Source organism: Coccinella septempunctata, chromosome 1, assembly GCF_907165205.1.
Source record: "Coccinella septempunctata chromosome 1, icCocSept1.1, whole genome shotgun sequence".
Taxonomy (NCBI): Eukaryota; Metazoa; Arthropoda; class Insecta; order Coleoptera; family Coccinellidae; genus Coccinella; species Coccinella septempunctata.
Genome location: NC_058189.1, coordinates 4,489,110 through 4,511,095, shown reverse-complemented (window position 1 = coordinate 4,511,095; position 21,986 = coordinate 4,489,110). Strand labels below are relative to the sequence as shown.

At 34.9% G+C, this 21,986-nt stretch overlaps 1 protein-coding gene across 1 annotated transcript in view; it reads left to right on the top strand.

Annotated features, from left to right (window-relative positions):
* LOC123310911 (chaoptin-like) overlaps positions 1 to 21,986 on the top strand; it is a 268,551-nt gene that overhangs the window by 65,105 nt on the left and 181,460 nt on the right. The gene's annotated exons all lie outside the window — the stretch shown is intronic.

The following is a 21,986-nucleotide window of genomic DNA, read 5'->3' as shown; positions in this document are numbered from 1 at the left end:
TAGCCCAATTCAACGGTCTGATAAAATCATATCATGAACTGCGTCGATATTTTCGGGGACTGACACAGAAACTGGCCTTCCTGATCGGTCATCATCTTCAATGGAAAATTTACCTCTTTTTTAGCTTGCAGGCAAATTTTTCACGGTCGCATACGAAGGACATTAATCACCAAGAGTATTAAGCATATCTTCGTAAATCTGCTTACGTCTCAACCCTTTTAAATACAGGTACTTGATGATGGCTCGATAATCCAATTTTTCGATTTTCACAATTCCGATGGACATCTTCTTTCTTTGAATTTATTGCGTAACTCTGGTTTACTTTTTTGACCTCAAACTTCACATTGACACTTTAATGAGTTATTGTTCGTTGCTATGGTCACGCAATATCTTTTGTATGCATGGAACTGGTCTAGGCTAACTAGATATCAATACATTCTCGTATCTTATAATAACTCTGGTTTCAATATTCTACGGCCAGAATATGAAGAGTTCTAATTCAGATGATGATAACCTAATATATTCCTCCCCAGAACAAGAAAGATAAACGTCAACTTACCCTTGTTGCTCTGGATTGAATAATGTGGTCTTTAAACGTCAAAATGGAATGTTAGTTATTTGTACAACAAGTCAGTCAAATGAATGTTTATTCATTCGACGAGATAAGCCTACTAGCCCTTCGGGCTCGTAGGTTAAACTTCCTTCACATGAATAAAATCATTCATTCAACTCACTTGTTGTATAAATAACTATTGAAAGACACCTTATTCATCGAGATTAGAAGGTCCTCAATGTTTCATTAATATAAAAGTTTTTTGAAGGAATATTCTTCAATCACTCACCATGCAATATATCTGAATATGCAAAGTGAATACTGAAATATAGAATATGTTCCATTTTTGCTATGGTTGACTTGCCCCATCCACATTTTTCCGTCATAAGGGAATGTATCAATAGCTTTGTTTTCGCTGCAATTCTGCTTCGATTCTAAATCAGTGTTTCGAATTCAACCAAGCAGAAATAAGATTTCTCTATCACCTGCACACATATAAGATCATTCTTTTTGTATTGCTATTGTAGATTGTGAAACATGATTCAGAATCGGTTTTAATGATTCCCAGAATGTGTTAAGTTCGCAGAACTCAGGTTCTCTGTCGATAGATAACAGATATCTGACGAATCTTCTACCAATCTACCCTGGAAATTCATAATTCTCCGTATCTCAATTCTCGGTAAGACTGTTTTATGCCCGTATGCAGTATGCACCGTGTATTAAACTAGATTAAACCTTAATCTCGTTTAAGTTGTACATATATTATACACCGCTACATTTGAAAGCATTAAACTGGTTTGAGATTAATCTGGCAATATTGAAGGCTTAAGGGAAAATTTCTTACTTGAAATATTTTTCGCTTCATATTCGAACAAATACTCGGAACGCCATTTCAAAAACTGTTGTGTTTGGTTATTTGTTGGTAGTTGACTTCCATTTCATAATATTTCATTTTGACATAAATCGATGTTTAGAGGTCGCAAATTGGGAAGTATCTCTGCGAAATGGTGTATTGTAAGAGGTTACTCCCATGTACATGTGCCAATTTCTGACTTTGAGAGTTCCACCTATTCGGTATATCATCTAGGACTCTGTTGTACTAATTATACACTGTAAATGTTTTCAGAATCCTGAAAAGGTCGTAATCTTGGTAGAAACGTCGATGTAAGAAGATAGTTCTCTTTCATCAACAGCTAGTAATAGTTGGGGAGCCCAAGAGAGAAATGAGGGATTTACTCAAGCGTGTCACTGTGGGCACTGTAGAGTACCTCTAACAAAAATTAGACCTGTATATAGGAAACTCTAACGATTTGTCAAAATCAGCTTAGCGTTCGTTGCCATGGGGCACACAAGCTTTTCCCTCCATCGATTCGTATGCTGTTTGGGTCGAGTATTGTGTTTTGTGGACGTTTTTGGAAATAATAAGAAAACGGGAACCACCCCAATTCTGTGTCAGATGTCGGTACGATGTATTTATACATCATACCCGCTACTGAAATGGAATAAAAGGAGCCGGCAATTCATAGCATTTCGTTGACGAATGAGTTTTGTTGCTCTGACGAGGTCAAATAAGACCGAAACCATGGTCAGCATCCACTCTTTGTCGACGAAATGAAATTTCTGGTAATACTTCGAGAGATGGTAGTTTGTTAGTTCGATTTAGATCGTAACATTCGTTGATTTCATTATCTGCGGATGTTATGCATCTGAATTAATTTGTTTGGAAATAATGTTCTTTCCGACGTTAGATTAAAGTGATTAGACTATAATTTTCTCAGAAATGCCTCTTTACAGTGATAATGAACAGCATTGTGTGCCCCACTGTAAGGAACAATCAGTTGATTTTGACAAATTTTTGGAGTACTCTACAGAGGGAATTGTCTAGGATAGCCTGTCAGAATAGTAAAAAAAAAATCATTGAACACACTCAAGCCTGTCGGATTGATATATGTATGTGGTTAATTACAGTTTGAAAAGCATATATTCTCTTAATCTGAAAATTTAAGACGAAAAGATTTGGGAAAGCGCCAAACTTGAAAAAAGAAACGTCACTTGTACATTCTCGAGCGCGGTGGCTTTTTTGTATTTTGAAGCTAATGATTCAAGAATAACGGAAAAAATATAATCTGACAGTTTCAACAGGCCGAAACAATAAAAAATTGGCCATAAAGATCACAAAAATCAGTTTTTTTGAATTATCCCCTCTCCTGGGCTTCAAATTGTTCTCATATTCATCATGAAAGTTGTAGAGGTTAACATTTTCTAAAAATTTTGTCCGAAAAATTTTTTTATACGTCCAAACGTTTTGGAGATATATGGCGATGAATGTACATTTAGTCTGGGTTTCTACATTGACTTTGGCCTTTCACATGTTTGGCAAAGCTCCTCGCCCTTATCTCCCTCTAACTCGAAAACGGTTAAGAATAGGCAAAATTGCTTCAGACAAAAGTTCTATACAATTTAAATATCTACGACTTCCATAACGAATACAAAAACGATTAGAGGTGCAGGAAGGGAGATATTAAAAAAAACCTCTGATTAGTGTCAGATTGATTGATCAACACGTTCGCAACACCGAGATTAATCATCTGTATGAGAATCTGACACTCTCGAGTATGTAGGTACCTACAACCTTTGAGTATTCAACCCTCTTAATACTCATGCAAGGCTACAACTAAGGATTTTTTTTGGCATTTTCAAACGACCGCTAAGGTCAAGTCCGACTTGTCAGTCCCTTGAAAAGTATTTTCGTTTGGGTCCAATCAACATATCCTCTGAAAATCTGATACGCTCGAAATTTTTTTCTACCATTTTCAACTCTTCCATACGGCGAGCCCCACCACGCAAACTGTCAGATTAACATGAATTTATTATCAAGGACACGTAGGGCATAAACACTAATAAACAGTATTTTAATCTGACACTCGAGTATGTACACCTGACGACTTTTTTTTACATCTTTGAGAACCTGCAGACGCTTTCCCCACCGCTGAAAGCGCATACATCATAGCACCTTTTTCTTCTACCATCTAATCTTCAAAATCCTATAGGCCTCCACGACACTCGAGTGAATCATGAATCAGAATTGTCGGCTCCCATACTATAATGCTCGTACGAACCGTGCTTTATTTTAATCGAGTTTCACTAATCGGGATTAGTTTTATTTCATTCCATTTTTATGCACCGTTTGTTTTCATTATAGGATTTCACCGGATTTCAATCTGATCAAACGTGTGGGGTATGGGTATGATGGTGAAGAGACATCCCTTAATTTCCCCCTCAGATTTTGTCACGATAAAGTTAATTCAAGTTGCTCTGAGCGAGTATCCACCAAACAGTCATCGATCATCTTATTTTATCGATGCTTAGAATTGTAAAAGATTATTGGTTTTTTCATTTCTCATGGTAGCTTACTTCATTGCAGCCATTCTTCTGCGCACAATACTTTCAATGTCTTAATAGTTATTTAATCAAATATAGTCCATTCAAGAATGATTGACATTCCAGTAGGCCTTGAAAGTCCAAACGCAGCTTAATATCTGGTCACAAAAGATATTCAATAATTTCTATAGTTTCAATCACACAACTGGAATATAACGTGCGTTCAAAAAAATTCGTCGTCAAGTAGGCTATGGAATTTTGAACGTCGATATTTCGTGTCTTTACGTAATTCTTAGCTCGTGCTATACTATTTTCCAGGTGAACTGTCATTTTAGCATTTCGGATTGTTGTTGAATTGAAATTATCAGCAAATTATAAAGATGGTTTTTGCGGACGTGTGGAAGGCTTATAATATTGAATCAATCCTACTTCAAAATTGGGAAGAAAATTGAAGGAGAATGGAAATATTCTGTTCCGGCGACTTCATAGAAGCCTATGTTGCTGTAGATTATTAAGTATGAATTTTTCCATTGTACTGTTTTGCGATGTGTTAACGAAACAGGTATGTTCAAACAAAAAAGGAAGTGGTCGACCAAAGAAGAAAAGTCCAGAGTTCAGCAATAATGAAAACATGGTGACAGAAGCTCGACAAACCTCTGTTCAGGTTTTATCTCAAGTGGCTTGGGTATCCGTTGTTATATGCCACCCGATTTTGAAAAAAAGGTTGTGATTACCTAATCTTGTAGCATCCAAGAAAAATTGGAGTTCAGTATGCATCAGTCAAAGGCAAAATGTGGACCTACTTTCTTTTATGGAACTTTAATAGCAGAACTTTATCAAGGAGAAAGCATCATGCCTTTTTATAGCTGAATTGAATTTTAATAAATTGTACAATAGCTATTTTCATGTAATTCGGTTCTTTTAGTTTAGACATGGATTTTCAGTAATGACTGAATCAATTCAATATTTATAGAGAATTAATAAACATATTATTGAGATTCTTACTGTGATTAATTCATATGACTGAAGTAGCTAGAACCTTCTTACAAAAAAAAAACATAATACCACGATGGATTCATGTCTCATACTTATGAAAATAGTGGACGGTTAAAATTTTTACGAAGAATTTTTTTAACCGCCTCAGATTGTTTGGATTCTCGTCATCTCACTAAATGAAAGAAATGCTTTTCGAACGTTGGGTGAAATTTACAGGTAACTTTTTCTAAAAAGTGCCTTTCCGTACAAAATTACGATATATAGGTTAATGTCATCATTGTTTACATTTTGGGAAGATGAAGTAATTCAAGGAAAGACATACGTTCAGCCACCGAACATCAGCCTTCAAAATTTCATAGCCTACTTGACGACGAATTTTTCTGAACGCACGTTATAAATATAACCTAGACTAGTATTTGAAAAGAAGAAATATTGAGAAATATTGTCGGTCAGTGCATAGATTCACATATATACATAGACATAGAGACATGGACTGTGCCTTCCCTTTATATCTATGCATGAAATACGGTCAAAAAAAGTGACAGAGAGAAAAACACGTCGGGAATGCAGTTGTCTTTTTCTAGAATTTTGATTGGTCTACACTCACCTCTATGTGAACAAAAAAGAGAAAGGTATATCCCGACGAGCTTTTCTCTCTTTCTAATAAATAGCCAATTTCATGTTGGCATTGCTCAGTCCATGTCTCTATGTCTATGCATATATATCACTGTTTATTCAAAATACCAACCTGAATTCCGCAACACAAAATCTCAATTAATGGGCTATTACCAATTTATATTCAATTTTCCATAGCCACCCGAGATGTCAATCATTCTTGAATGGACTATAGGTTATTAATCGCTCGATTAATAAACGAGTTGATTACAATAAGATTTTTCCGTCGATCACATTTTGAATTGAATGTGAATTTTCTATCGAATTTTCTATCGATGCCTAGTCAAATTTGACACCTAATAAATTTTCTATGTTCATATCGGAATGTGCATAATATTCGAGATGTGACATTTTGGGTAAATCACATTGATATCATTCCCTATTCGTGAATCCAATTACCGTTGAGGGCGCTGCGAAATGAAAACAAACTTTGACGTTTGTCAGTACTCTTTTCGAGATTTGTACGGCCTAACAGAGTTTTTCTAGTAAATCAAGATATTTATCGGAAATATCGGAAGTGAATTGATTGATTTAGTTTCGTAAAGAAAGATCAACATTCTTTGGAATTACCTACTTCATTTGAAAGGGATGAATTGTGGAATAAAATCGAGCGATGATATTGGTGATCCACTGTACCTAGACACAAAATCCTATTATTTCACAGATTCTTTCTTGAATTAAACCTAGCTTATAATGTTGAGGTAGCATATACTGAGTTTGTGAAGTTTCTATTTAAAGTATTTCAATTCCATGTTATGATGCAGAGTTATTCCTCATACTGAAATCTCAAGAGACATAAATTTGATTCGGCTCATGGAACAAGTTCTACAGATGAGAAAAGGCATTCATTTGGAAGTATGAAAATTATAAAATTGTATTTTTAAATCGTCAATTGAATTTAGCAGAAAACTCTCGCAAAGAAAAATCGTTTAACCTTAACTCCTGCCAGTTGAAAGCACTGATATAAATACCTTTTCCAATATTTTTTCGGAATCAATATTTCTATTCAGAAACCCAGACAATAATCCCAATATAACATCTCCAAATAATGATAATAATACTTTGTTGGACAACGTGAGATAAGAAAAAACATGAGGAACAAAACTTGTTTTGACTTTGCAGTACTGACAAAGTAGTTTCGTAATTCAATCGGCAGAGGGCGTCTAGATTTTTGGATTCGCCAATTATATCTGTTAAAGAATGTGTGGAACTGGTGGAAGCTGGAGTTGTAGTACCTAGATATATTGATTACTCTCTAACCATCATAATTTTTCTGCAACCTCCACAATTTATCTCTTCTCAATTCGCCCGCTAGGTACTACGAAAATCAATGCGACATACAAATAAAATAATTATTTGGGAAGCTGCTGAATACTTCTATGTTCGATTACCCATGACAATAATGCATTAATAGGAAATTAACCAATAGAAGGGTTCATTAACAGCAAATTTCGTGTACGTTAAACAGTGCTATTATTAAAAGGTCGGCGGAAATAAGATTTTATATATAATTTTCAGGGATGTTGACACTAATATTTCGAGATTCAATTCAATTGACACTAATATTTCGAGACAGCTTCCCACATCGGTGCTGAAGATGGGGAAATGAAATTGAGATTTAACATTGTTAACATGGCGTAATAACGTACAAAGAAGCAGTAATAATAATGAAAATATCAAACTTCGGAGGAGGCTCTAGTTGATCTGAGCCTGCATCATTAATCAGTTTTACGAGCCCTAATAACCCAACATACAACGCTATATTTGATTCTCCATCATCCGACCCCTCTGTCAGAATATCTATTTTGGTTCAGGGCGTAAACCAAATGAGATGAATTTGCTAATAGACAACGGTCGCCTCTGCATATCATTCCATTATAACGGATTTACCCAGGACCAGGGTCATGTTACACAACATGTCCGAAATGTCCAGTCAGGTCCAAGACTTTAATCCCCAAGACGATTCAGATACATAATCCGACTTGTGGTAGCTCTCATGAATTTCAATGTCCAATTTGAGCTGAATATATACCCGAACATCTCATCTCGAATGCAAAAATTATTGAGAACCATTGCAGACTAGCATCGTGGAAAATTATATTGCTCCACTCGGATGGGCAAATAACCTAATAATTGTTCTCTCGGTGGATGTCTGCATTTGCACAACTCTGTTTATCCTTTCATTTGATTTAAGTTCAGACATTTCAATAAAATTCTGTAGAAGAATGCAGGTCCCTTTTTCCTTTAAGCCGGCCACAGACACAGAGAGAAGACGGCGTGCAACATGCAACATGCAAAGAATGACAACCATCAACGCTCGTGTGTGGGCATGAATGTTGCATGTTGTCCGTCATTCATCTCTTCCGAACCATCCTGAAAAATTGCATGTTGCGCGTAGCATGAACGTCCGTGTGTGGCCGATTTTATGCACGAACGGACTTCTACACCAGTGCAGTAGGCAATAAACATACAACAAATCAAATCGAGCAGCTGCAGCTTCAGTCTTCAATACTGTTTCTCTCCCGCGAATTCCTTACGGAGTTCATAGAAATTTATAGGTCCTTCCCATCTTTGTGGAAAATAAAATCGAAAGAAGATATGGACCATTCGAAGTAGAATTACGCATATAATGTCTTACTTGCTAAGTTGAAAGTAGTTGAAAAATCCCCAACAATTGAATCGGTAAATCAACACCCTTCGTGGTGGTTTCCGACGGGAATTCAAAAAAGTATTAGAATCCAAACGATCAGGCGCAGGAGAGGATGAAGTTTCCTCTCTCGAAGCGACTTCAATTGCTTCTTTTTCACCCAACAAGCGTACGCCACTGCCATCAGAAAATATTCCTCATCTCCCACTGATGACATTTTCGAACTGACGAATTCTCGCATTATTCCGCGTTCTTTTCTCTCATGTGTGTGGGCAATAAGTGCGAAAGTTGTTGGTTGTCATTCTTTGCATGTTGCATGTTGCACGCCGTCTTCTCTCTGTGTCTGTGGCCGGCTTTAGTTTAGAATTGGTCCCAATATTTATTTGGGATCTGGATTTTTTCAACGAATGGGTATCTTGTACTTCGAAGTAGTGGAAGGAAGAAGAAATATGCGGAATTTCTAGAAAAGATTTTCCGTGACTTCCGAGTCAGCATATGATGTAATGTTTGTATAGAATATTTTGTCGAAAACTGTTAATGCTATTTCCAAGTTTGGAGGAATAATCAGTCTGCGAAAATTATGAATACACTCCATTCAGTTTCATTTTAGCACTCGGTTGGCCATGAAATAATTTTCTCAAGTTTTTGTAACCAGAACGGAGTAAGGTTTGCACTCATGAAATGTCGTTAATCATAGCGTCGCGCCGTTGCCACAACCAATATCAATTAATATTAAAAAAATGACGAAAATGATTGAAAAAGAGAGGAGACAGGGTTTAAGGAAGTGCTATTTAGAATTCAGGTCCGCTCATTCAAATAGTAGGTTACCCTGATATTCTAATATCTACAATATTATCAGACGCTAGCGAACAAATTCAATGCAAGATTTGGAAATGAAGAGTATGACAAAGAATTTCCTTCTATTGGGAGATCCTAAAAAGTTGTGATTTTTGAGAATTTTATTTTAATGTGAATGCGAAAAGTTACTACAGAATTTTCGATGAATGTCATAGTAGAATAAGTTCCAGAAAATTTATTTTTCTATTTTTCATTTGACTTGTCCTATACATTGTGAATGCCTTATCAAAGTATTGAAAATAAGCATTCATAAATACGAGCCAGTTGTCCTGTTAATTGATAATTCATGTGAAATTTCTGTTTAAAGGTGAAGTTCCTCTTGCCTTGGAACTTCCTTCTAATTACTTTGACTTCTATTGATGTAAGATGATTTATGTTGAAGAATTTAACATTCTTGTAATTATAGTTTAATTCCTTCAGGAGATACCCATTCCCAACCACTGATGCATTATATGCATTTCATCTTGGGGTTGATTTTTTTAAGATGTACAACTAATGTATCGTCTTCAACCTTTAGCCAAAGAAGATAACAACATTAACTCTCCTCAAACTATTCCATATTATGTGTCAATAATTCAATTTTCTTTCATAGCTAAAATAAGTATATTTAAAAACTTATCATTTATATTTTCCTTACAAATAACTAGATTAGGTATGCCTGCAATCAATTCGTATAAACATCAATTATGTTGGTCACATATTTTCCGAAGTGATTCGACATTGTGATAAAATACGTAATTACTGAGACTTTTACGTAGAACGGACAACATAGCGCTGATTTAAAACCCGATAATGTTTTGAGAAGCGTCATAACCCCACATTTTCGTATTATACACAGTGAAATGTGTCAAATTTCCATGGCCAACCAAGTGCTGAAATAGAAGTGAGTGAAGTATGGATTATTCTAAAATGAATGCTATATCTATAGCATAGCTTGTTGGCGAAGAATGTTATAAAACAAAATTCTTTTCCGAATGCTGAGTGACTGAACAACTTTTTCAATTAATAACAGAAAAATTCATGAATACGGCTGGCAAATGCTTGCCGAAGCTTTGTTGGCAACGTTTCGAACTGATGGAAATATATCATACAATAAATTTACCATCATCAATTGTTTCACGTCGATTAAGGTAGGAGAATTCAATTCTGCTGAATTCCAAATGAAGTTGCCAATTTTATGATGAAATTGCAGTTCAGAATATCTGTATGTACAGATTCTCGGACCACAGAACGGTAAATACTTCTTAACTAAGCTCTCGTGAAGAATATAATTATATCAATTGCAATATAATTAAAACTACATGACTGATTCTAAGATTCTATGAGTTATATTTCTTCAATTTCCCAAAAAAACCGTAAGATTTATTTCAAGTCTTTCTTAAAATAGCTATATTATTGTACTTCGAACACGACACGACTAAGTTGAATTAGAAAGATTTAGAATATAATACCGACTTATAAGTCGGGATTGAATATAAAAGAATCCCTCGGCCCTTCTACGTCTTCGTATTGTACCATTCAAAGATGCGGGCAGACATTTTCAATCAATCTTGACAGGATTTTTCATCTGCCACTGAAAATATACCCTCTTTTTGTGTCCGACTGAACCAGTAGGGCAAATTTGGCAACAAGTTGCACAACGTAAACAGCGGATAAATTTTTTCCATGATTTTCTTGATTAAATAAAGCCGCTCTTGTTCGCTCAGAGTCGATATTTCTAAAAAATAATTTTATAATTTCCACCCTTGCTTCTACGGAATACAGCATTTTCATTCTACTACAAGTTCACAATCGCTTTGACACACTTGTGACGTTCTTAAATCATCAAAAACCTTTGAAATGTGTCGCATATTGTCTTCTTTTGGCATAAATGAATTTGTTTTTCTAATTTGGCTTCACATTTGTATATTTTCCCATACTGCAATTCGTCTAGGCCTAGGCTGTAGACTGTAGATGGATAACGGAAAATATTAAAAAATTCTCAATATAGTTTTTGATCTAATGAAGGGTTTCTTATTGACAAAAATATTTATACTCCATTCACTTTTATTTCAGCACTCTGTTGGCCATGGAAATTTGACACATTCCACTCTGTATAGTACGCAAATGTGGGGTTATGACGTTTGTCAAAACATTTTTGGGTTTTAAATCAAAGCTATATTGCCCATTTTACGTAAAAGTTTCTGTTATTACGTATTTTATCACAATTTCGAATTTCTTCGGAAATTTTGAAGTCGAAAATATGTGACAATCATAATTGGCGTTTAAACAAACTGATTGAAGGCATAGCAAATCTAGTTATTTGCTTGTAAGAGGAAACTTCTAAAAATATTTAAATATACAGGGAGTCTCAAGTTCGAGTGCCTATTAGAAGTTTCTGGAGAACTAGACATATTTGAAATCTGAAAATTGGGATTATGATATTTTTCGAAGTTCTCTACAGAGCTAAAATATTTTCGAAGCCCAAAAACTTCCGGTTATACAGGGAGTGAAAATAAATTCGACGAAAAAATTTTTTTTCAAGTTTTCTATTCCTGGTATGATCGAGTATTCAATAGTGAATACATTTCTGTTAAAACCATTGTATTAAATCGAATAGTTTTCAAAATATCCAAAAAAAACTGGAAAAAAAGTCAAATATGTTCAGTCAGTAATATGTCCATTATTCTTATTTTAAATATCCTGAGCGTAAACCGTTTTTACAACATCGAAGAGGAAGGATGTAAAAAGGTCATGCATCTTTTGAATTTCAAAAATATCATCACAGGGTGTTTCAAATTTTGTATTGAAAATTGTGATCTTAAATTGGCCATAACTTCTGTTTTTCAAATTAGAACCCTATTTTTTTATAATTGTGTTGGATTCTGCGGTCAAAAATAATGATAGTTTTCTCACATGATTATGCTCCTAAATTCAATAATTTCTGAGTTATTTGAGATTTTATGGATTTATGTAGTACGTAGAGTCAAATTCTTCGAATCTGATTCATAAGGATATTCTGTGAGCATAGAAGATTAATCATCTCATTTATAATTCACAAGTGTCAGGCAGGTCTTATTGTTAGTCGTTATGAAATTTTTTGATTTCACAAAATAAATTAGAATAACGGTTCATTTTGTTAAATCGAGAAATGAAGATAACGAATAACAATAACACCTGACACTTGTGAATTATTAACAGATAATTTATCTTCTATGGGTACAAAGTGTTCCCATGGTTTCGAAAGAATATTCATTGAATTTTTTTAGATGCAATCAATTTGACTCTACGTACACCATAAATCCATAAAATCTCAAATAACTCAGAAATTATTGAATTTAGGAGCATAATCATGTGAGAAAACTATCATTATTTTTGACCGCAGAATCCAACACAATTATAAAAAAATAGGGTTCTAATTTGAAAAACAGAAGTTATGGCCAATTTAAGATCACAATTTTCAATACAAAATTTGAAACACCCTGTGATGATATTTTTGAAATTCAAAAGATGCATGACCTTTTTACATCCTTCCTCTTCGATGTTGTAAAAACGGTTTACGCTCAGGATATTTAAAATAAGAATAATGGACATATTACTGACTGAACATATTTGACTTTTTTTCCAGTTTTTTTTGGATATTTTGAAAACTATTCGATTTAATACAATAATTTTAACAGAAATGTATTCACTATTGAATACTCGATCATACCAGGAATAGAAAACTTGAAAAAAAATTTTTTCGTCGAATTTATTTTCACTCCCTGTATAACCGGAAGTTTTTGGGCTTCGAAAATATTTTAGCTCTGTAGAGAACTTCGAACAATACCATAATCCCAATTTTCAGATTCCAAATATGTCTAGTTCTCCGGAAACGTCTAATAGGCACTCGAACTTGAGACACCCTATATTTATTTTTGCTATGGAAGAAAATTGAATTATTGACACTTAATATTCATAAGCTTCAAGATAGTTAATGTTGGTTATTTCTATTTTGGCTGAAGGTTGACTATGTTACATCGGTTGTAGATTTAAAAAAAAATCAACCCGAAGATGAAATTCATTTGAAGTGGTTGGGAATGGGTGTATCTCTCGAAAGAATCAACGGATAATTACAAAAATGTTAAATTCTTCAACAAAAATCATCTTGCATCAATGGAAATCAAAAGAATTAGGAAGTTTTAAGGCAAGGGGAACTTCACCTTCACAAAAATTTCACATGCATTAACAATTAACAGGACAACTGACACGTATTTATGGTTGCTTATTTTTAATACTTTGATATAATGATCATAATTATATATTTATTGTTCCCTTTAGACATTTACAATGTATAGGACAAGTCGAATGAAAAATTGGGAAATTAGTTTTCTGGAATTTAATCTACGATGACATTCATCGTTAATGCTGTAGGTCGTAACTTTTTGCATTCGGTCACCATAAAATAAAATTCTCAAAGGCCACCACTTTTTTGGGTCTCCCAGTAGAAAGAAATTCTGTATCATTCTCTTCATTCACAATCCATCTGATTGTATAAACATTGAGCTAAAACATAAGTCGATAAGATTCAGATGAAACATTATATAAATTCACTTACATTGAATATGTTGGCTACCTTCTGATATATTGTAGATATTGAAATATCAGGGTTACCTACTATTTGAATGAGCGGACATGAATTTTAAATAGCACTTTCTAAAACCCTGCCTTTATTTTTTTCGGCATTTTCATTTTTGTTATATTAATTGATATTAGTTGTGGCAACCGCGTTATGATATTAACGACGTTTCTTGAGTGCCAACTTTACTCCGTTCTAGTTACAAAAACATCAGCAAATTACTTCATGGTCAACTGAGTGCTAAAATAAAAGTGAATGCAGAATATTTGCATCGACTGCAATGAGAGACTGCGTGTTGCGCTACCAAAATGAACGAGTGAAATGTTTTGGTTTTATCAATCATGTTGGATACAAATTAAAGAGCGTCGTTTAATTCAATCTCCATCATATAACTGCACGTTCCAAAGGTCAATTCAAGCTGGAAGTAGCAGCGCTCTAGTATATCATATAAAATATATCAAAGCGAAATGAAAAACCCGCATTTACTATTCACTTTTTGCGGAATGAACGGTTTGCGGAAAACGATTTCGAGTATCCAATCCACGTTTGCCACGCCAACGAAATAGATATGGAGATCGCCCGAGCGTGTTATAATTTCTGCCAAAAATGAAGCACTGCGTGCTCCCACCGAAACATATATTAAACCTCAAACAAATCCGGGAGGAAGTGTTCGTGCTCATTTCCTACCATTTATAATTTGTACCGAACGCAGAAGTTGAAATAGAGAAATGAAAATCGCCAGTAGCGCTCTGAGGAAATGGAAATGGAACCTTGGCCCTACGAGCAATATTGAAAGAAATGGGGCTACTCGAATTTATACATAAGAACAGCGGTCTGGATTCGCAGATGTTTGTTTGAAATGAGAAATTGGACCGTTTTCGTTCGCAGATGAAGGATGAGGGTATTTTAGTTAGTTCCTGAGGGACTGAGCGTCATATTTATCTTGGGGTTTCTTACGATGCCCTTCGCAGCCCTTAGGGTCAGAACGTTCCTGAGATTATGACTGCTTCGCGGAAATAACGAGTACGAGTTTTCCGAAACTGAAAGATGTATGGGGATGAGTGGAACTTGCTGGAGAGTTCTTATCGGTACCTTTGCATAAAAACTATACTATTTTCACATTTATTTTAGCAGTCGGTTTTCTCAAGTTTTTGTAACTAGAACGGAGTAAGGTTGGCACTCATGAAATGTCGTTAATGTCATTACGCCGTTGCCACAACTAATATCCATTTTTGTTACGAAAATGCCGAAAGTGATTGAAAAAAGGAACAGGGTTTCAGGAATTGCTATTTAGAATTCAGGTCCGCTCATTCAAATAGTTATACCCTGATATTCTAAAATCCTCAATACGTCAGGCGGTAGCGAAGATATTCAATGTAAGAGAATTTATTTAATGTTTCATCTGAATCTAAACGACTTATATTTCAGTTGAATATTTCCACAATCAAAAAGATTGTGAATGAAGAGGATCACAAAGAATTTTCTTCTATTGGGAGACCCAAAAAGGCGGTGGCAGTTGAGAATTTTTAGTTTGAGTGAATTGATGCGAACAGTTCACTACAGGATTTTCGATGAATGTCATCGTAGAATAAGTTCCCGAAAATTGATTATTCTATTTTTCATTTGACTTGACTTATACATCGTAAATGTCTCAAGGTAAATAAATAATTAATTATTATTATGTATTATATCGATGTGTTAAGATGAGCAGCCACAAATACGCGCCAGTTATCCTGTTAATTGTTTATTCATGTAAAATTTTTGTTTAAAAGTGAAGTTCGTCTTGACTTGAAATTTCCTTTAATTCCTTTTACTTACATTGATGCAAGAGGATTTTTGTTGAAGAACATTAACTCTCCTCAAGCTAGTGCTTATTATGATATTATACTGATCTCTTGTATTTTCCATGCAAGTTACTGAATTTGGTCTGCCTTCAATCAGTTTGTATAAACTTCAATTATGTTCGTCGCGTATTTTCCGAACAAATTCGACATTGAAGAAACTATACTGACAGGCTAAAATACAGGTTTTGTATACCTCTGTGAGGTTTTTTTAAGTGTGGTTCTGAAAATTTTATAAATAATACATATGTATGTAAAGAACTGAAATGTGTGTGCTATGATGGTTAATTGATTAGTGGTTCATATTAATTTCTGATATATGTGTATTGTACAAATTCAACTAAGTTCATTAATTCAAAACAACCTATTGCACAGAAAAAACACCTTCGACGTATAGCAGATCACCATATACTTTTGTGTTCTAGTCAAAACTTTACTTGTAGTCCAATTTTTGTAAATTTTTTATGAATTGCAAAAAAAATTATAGCACATCAAGAGCATTTTCAATTGATATTTATTGATTCCTGATCACAAAATAAAACCATACTTTTGCTTTCTCGCTCAGAATGTTTGTTTTCTGGTCTAAACAAAGCCGATATTGAAATTCAATACAAGGAATAGAATTTGAATTTCGCGCCCCTCAATTATAAAACAGAAAACTGTTTTCTGTATTGAATGAAAGTTCCTTTTGAGCGACATCTCATTGTCAACTGTGTGTTTTCACTGATCAAAATGTAGTCGGTTTTTAGTACTAGAAATATGAGGGTATTTCCGTCTTTCTGCTATATAATCTTTGACAAAGCTTTGATCATTTCGATGTGAACTATAATCGTAATAATGTAGGCCCTAAAAGTGATTAGAGGCAATAGGGAATTTAAGAGTTTTTGTTCCGGTAGCTTGAGCGACCATTCAGATAATTGGTGTTTGTTTTTAGTTTTCTTCGTCGTTAGGGTTTTTGTTACATGCTTATTAATTTTTTGATTTCGATAATCGTTGTTGATTATTATTTATTAATACTTTTCAATTTCATTTTCTGTAATGAGATTTGTTGATTTTCTGCTTATTATTTATCATGAACTATACATCTATACATATCTGTACTAGAGGTTTAAAATGAAATTTTACGCGAGTGAAACCGCGAGTTTGAGCTTGTCATTTACAAAGTCGCTGTATCTCACTTGTGATGTGACGGATGACCTGAAGAAGGAGATCATCTTGTATAGTGTGCATGAACTGTCGTGTTTATTAAAATTCTTGGGAAAATGGCTTTATACTTATACCTATCCTAATCCAACCTAGAAAGAGATAAAAATGCCTTGATAAAAGAAGTATATTATATACCTTCAAGTTTTGAATATTCCAGCGTATAGAATCCTGAATCGATGTCTAATGTATTCAAATTGCATCGTGAAAATCTCCCACCATACCTGCCATAAGTTATATCGCTTTCGATAAATTACGTTGCAAGCCTCGCTATTACCTCAATCAACCCCCAAAATCTGAGAACCTTATTCAAAATGCGCTCTGCGTAATCCACATATCGATCCGGGAGACATACATGCCGAAGGTTCAGAAATTTATGGACGAAGGCTTACTACGATAGTGTCATATAAATTGCATTTTCAACTTTTACTACATAACCCATTAAATCGTTCCGACACCACATTTCGACAGAGTTTGAATATTCAGTGCCTATATAGTTTTATGGTCCCTCCGATATTATGACTTCCAGTGTTTTTTGTATTGGTTTCATAGATGGGATCGATGGGGTTAATCCTTTGCTCAATATACCGTTCGAGTTATATAGCTGGAGAGCATGAAGTCTAAATTGCTGTTTTGGCCATAACATTATAGAAAAATACATACGAAAGTAATAGACTTCTCAAATAGTTGTCAATAGCGAAATTCAATTCGAAGTGTGGCATATCAACCATTAGTGTTTTCTCTACCACAACAGTTTCAAAGGAAGAGAAATCTGATTGAATTCAAATGATGAGAATGTTTCTGGGAACGCACTGGTAAAGTCCCATTTCTTCGAGTAGATGAAACAAAGATATCAAAGTTAATAGTTGAGGAGCCCACGATGCTGAATCGGGATTTACTTGAGCGTCCTGGAGACCTAGTGGATTTTGAAGATTAGATGGTGAAGAGGAAAAAAGGTTCTAAGCGGTGGGGAAAGCGTCTGCAGGTTTTCAAAGATGTAAAAAAAAGTCGTCAGGTGTACATACTCGAACGTGTCAGATTAAGATATTGTATATGTTGTACGTGTCTCTGAAAATAAATTCATGTGAATCTGACAGTTTGTGTGGTGGGGCTGGCTGTACGGAAATAGAAGTTGAAAATGGTAAAAAAAAATTTTTTTAGAGCCATCAGAATTTTAGAGGATATGTTAATTGGACCCAAAGCAAGCTACTTTTCAAGCGGCTGACAATTCGGACGTGACGCAAGGTCACAGCGGTCCTTTGAGAATGCAAAAAAAAATTGTAACTTTTTCCTACATACTCGAGCGTGTCAGATTTTCATATAGATGGTTAATATCGTTGTTGCAGACGTGTTGATTCATCAATTTGACACTAATCAGGGGGGGTTTTCTCAATCTTAGTTTTAAGATTATAAAAAGGCATATTTTGAAAATATCTCCCTTCCCGTATCTCTAACCGTTCCTGAGATTCAGATGATGAAATTCTATACAACTTTTGTCTGAAGCAATTTTACATACTCTCAACCGTTTCGAGTTAGAAGCGATAAGGGAGAAGGGCTTAGCCACACATGCGAAAGGACAAGGTCAATGTAGAAACCTAGTCTAATGTATATTCATCGCCATATATCTCAAAAACGTTCAAACCTAGAAAAAACTGCTTCAGACAAATTCTGTAGAAAATGTTATGCTCTACAACTTTTATAATGATTGCGAAAACAATTTGAAGCCCAGGAGTGGAGATAATTCAAAAAAACTGATTTTTGTGAGCTTTATGGCAATTTTTTTTGTTTCGGCTTGCTGAAACTGTCAGATTATATATTTTCCGTTATTCTTGAACCAATAGCTTCAAAATGAGAAAAAAAACCACCGCGCTTGAGTATGTACAAGTGACGTTTTCATTTTGCAAGTTTGTCGGCCTCGAGTAAATCCCGAAGGGTTCATTTTTCAAATTATAACTCCAAATTTAACGTTACAAATCTTTTCTGAAAATAAAATCCTCAACTGCCACCATCAATCATTTTAGAAGTAAACTTTTTGTCATCCTCTTCACTCAGATTCAAATGAAACATACTACGAATTTACATCGAATATGTTCGATACCTACCGTCTTATGAATCGTCAATTCCAAAATATCTCGTAACTATTAAAATGAGCATATACCTACCAATTCAAACTTGTAGTTAGAATGGTAAAAAGGAGTAATAGTTCGTGATACTTTTTCTCTGCTTTTTGGCAAGCACTTTTGGCATTCTTGCAGCGGTGACAAATAGGAGTTGGCAACCTCGTTTCGACCTTAATGACATTTCGTGTGCGTCAACCCTATATATAATAATAATAATAATAATAATAATAAAAAAGGGCCTTTATTTTGTACTCTATGAATACAATCATGAGGCGAAGTTTAGCCTATAGCTATTCTACTTAACCTCTTACAATAATTTTATCGAAAACAAATACGACAAAAAAAATTCTGATATAATATAACAAAACAAGATGAAAAAAATATTTTCTACTAAAACTACAACTACAATACTATACTACAAAAACAATAAACCTAACTATTCTGAGAAAGTAGCAAGTGTCTTCTCAAATGTTTCCTAACACCATTCACAGAGTAACTATCGAATAGGTACTTAAAGCTATTATATACACTGACAGCACAAAACGTGAAGGATCGCCGAATCTTGGCTGATCTAAATCGGGGCAACATAAGCCTATTCCTATGTCTTACAGACACATCATGAACATCTCCTCGAAAGATGAGCTTATCACGCAAATATGGAGGGTTTGACGAAAAAAAATTTTTTTAATTGAAACAGCAAGCTGAAATCTGTACAAGCCATCGAGTTTTAACCACTGGAGTTCCTCTATTTTACTAGAGATCCTGGAAAACTTGCGCAAACCGAATATGAATCTACAACATGCATTCTGAACTTTCTGAAGTAGGTACTTAGTTGTGGAGTCCAAGCAAGGATAGAACAATATCAAGCCATAATTCAATATAGACAGCACAAGGGAACCACAAAGGTATTTACGAGAACGAAAACCCAGATTACGCCGATTCCTATATAGATATCTCAGAGCAAGGTACGACTTCTTTACGAGCAGCGCAACATGCTCAACAAATCTCAGTCTGCAGTCGAAAATGATGCCAAGATTCCTGCAGCTGCAGCTTTTTGAGGAATTCCCTACTCCGTTCTAGTTCTATAGTTACAAAAACAAGAAAATTATTCCATAACTGCTTTTATAAAAGTGAACGGACTAGTATAGCAGTATCATCTTCACCAACCTGAGGAAGCATTTTTGATGGACAAATACATTGGTTAAAAATCGACCGTTACTAAAACTCATGGTAATTTAATCCCACCGTTCAAGACCAGTGCTTCCAATCCTCGAACGCTTATTAAGATCGTCTCATTTCTGTTCTCAAATTTCCCATCACCCACTTTTCAACCCCTCTCCTTATTCAGATAAATACAAATTTTCAGCCATCTCATGAATTATGCGGTCATATTTCTACAGCAAAGCATTCAAAAGGAGGGCGATATATCAGTTCTGATTGCGCGAACTACGTCTAATAACCAGGCCAAGCTCCGAACCTGCGGATATTTCACCGAGGTAATAAGGAATGGTAATTCAAAGAGTCACTCATTAACAACCGTCTCATTCTGCTAATAGTCTCTTGAAACGCCATTGCACTAGAGTGCCGAATTTAGGAGTTGGTGTGGTTGCCCTTGCGACGTTACCCACAAATAAGACCGTCTATGCGAGGTTCGCGATGTAATAGTTTCTGTACATTTTAGTTGATATTCCTTCGAGGTATTCCTATGAATAAGTGAAGCAGAACACCTGAAATTCTGTTTCTGCAATTTCTAGGAAGTTCAGAAGTTTTAATTCCACTTTGATGAGGATGATTGGAAAAGACAATCTTGACCTCTTTCCACTTAAATTCCCTTAGCCCATCGTCTAGAAGGCTTCGAATCAAATTCAGATTCAACATGAGTTGAAGCATTTAATGATGATACCTCAATTTCTAAGATGTTTTAATCTTTTCTCGTTTCAGCTGATACTGCCAGATAACGACTGAGAACTATTTTCTCACCATTAAACGATTTCGATATTCGATATTGCATTCCAGCAATTATGATTGTCATTGTCGTAGCAGAGTTTTGATGTCACGATCTCAGCACAGTCTTGGTCATTGTTTAAAACTATGATCTTAGATTACATCTTAGATTACAAGTATTTATCTTGATGTTACAAAAATCATTCAGTTGAGTTGGATATTTTTTTGGGCAAAAGGTATCAGGTATCAATTTTTTTGTAATGCCTTCTTTAGTGTTCTCATATTTTTATCCCTGAATGATTCATGACATATCTCTGTATTCTCTCCCGCAATTGCTGCTAAAGAAGAGATTACAACAAAATGAGTACTCGAGGAAGTTTATGAATAGGGTGATTATAATAAGATAAGTTTAGAGTTGAGAACGTGACAAGGAGGTACACACCAGACAGGAAAACTATCATCAAAAACGAAAGATGAGGATAAAGAAAAAAACAACGTTATTTAGAAGATACCATGTGCTGAATGCGAGGAAGTATATACAGGCCAAACATCACAGCTAATGAAGAATAGTATAACAGGACATTAAAATGATATAAAAAATCACCCAGAAAGATGCTCATTTGGGTAGCATAAAACTGAAAAAGAACAGAAAATTAATTTTGTGGGGATCTTGATATTACAGACTGAAAATAACAAACAGAACGTCTATTTCTGGTGACCATTCGTGAATGTTAGGTTGCCTGACCCGGATTTGTCAGGCGTTTCTTATCCCAGTTGCTAGCGATGCCTTGCGGGCAGGAAAAAACTCTTTTCTTGCCATATACCATCTGTTTTGCCAGGCGCTGATTCCACCACTCGAGTAGCTGATGTTGCTAATGTTTCTGGAACAATTCAACGACTAGTCGTCAAATTGTGTCTTCTTCCAACTCCGTAGATTGCTCCTGGCTTTTTCGTCTGTTTACTCCTTTCGGTTGATCTCAATGGAGGGAATCTCCAGGTCGTGAATAATAGGTTGTCTGTCACGGGTTTGTCAGACGTTTTTTGTTCCAGTTGCAAGCGATGCCTTGTGCGCGAGAAACTCTTCGTCTGTCAATCAATATAGTAATTAATAATTTCATCGTCGGATGCGCTGAAAGTTTTTTTTTTTAAACAAAGTAATCCACTTTAATAT